This window comes from Acartia tonsa, chromosome 7 (assembly GCF_053477335.1).
Source record: "Acartia tonsa isolate MP-2025a chromosome 7, ASM5347733v1, whole genome shotgun sequence".
NCBI lineage: Eukaryota > Metazoa > Arthropoda > Copepoda > Calanoida > Acartiidae > Acartia > Acartia tonsa.
In genome coordinates, this window is record NC_137266.1 from 33,384,088 (window position 1) to 33,385,217 (window position 1,130).

The window sequence follows — 1,130 nt, forward strand, 5'->3', positions numbered from 1 at the left end:
CAATGGATTTATAATAACTTGGACCTTGCAACAGACTATCATGTACTCTAATAAAGTGAAACTGTTAGCTGGCAAAAATAACTTCTCCCCATCCACCCCCTTTACCTCATACCCTTCCCTTTTACTGGATGAACGATTTGATCAGTAAATGATGACCATGTTAGCAACCTCAATTGACGACATTATTCCTTGTCATAGTATCCACGTATATTCTATATCATGGATGGGTTCATTGTACACGTTTATCATACACCTCCCCCAAGTAAATTTAGCCTTGATTTTTCCTGGGGTAAATTTTTATCTATTTCTATTTATAGTAATTGATAAACGCGATTTTAGCACGTATTAAGATATGTAGTATTGACAAAAATTACAACAGGAATTTAACAAGGATAATTAGGTTCAAAGAATTAAAAGTTACACGTCACTAATTTAAATATACTTGTGGAAAAATGCTCATTTGGATCAAATTGTCAAAGATTTTTTTTTTTTTTTGGGGGGGGGGAATATAAAATATCAACATAGGAGAAGGGGGGGGGTTTAAATCTATTATGTTTGCAGAAAATATACCACAAATTTCATTTGTGTGTGTGTGGGGGGGGGGGATATAAATCCTTTACCCTACCCAAGTAAATCCTTGGTTCTTGGTATCAAAGAGGGGTATAACCCATAATACCCCTTGGACGTCATTGCCAATCGAATGCCCCAAACCACCCCCCCCCCCTGTGTTTTATGCTATTCATGAAAAAAAAGTGAAAATAAGAGCAGCTGCACTCCACAAATGATAAAAATGTGAAGTTACAGTATGTCTGGAGTATGTAACAACAAAAAAAAACAACATTTTCTCAGAATTTTTTATAAAATTTTCCTCAAATGATGTTAAACTTTTGTAACTTTATTTTAGGTTATAAAATAATTAAAAATTTGAAAAAAATAATAATTTATATAATTTGCAGAAAATAATAATTTGTAAAAAATGCTCAATCAATACATATTTTTGTTAGTAATTAATATAAACAAAAACAATTAATATCTAGTTTATACTGGAATATCACAAGATAAATCAAGTTTTTTTTGTGTTATTTTGACAACAAAATGCAAGAAAATTTATTTAATGTTTTAACACGCAT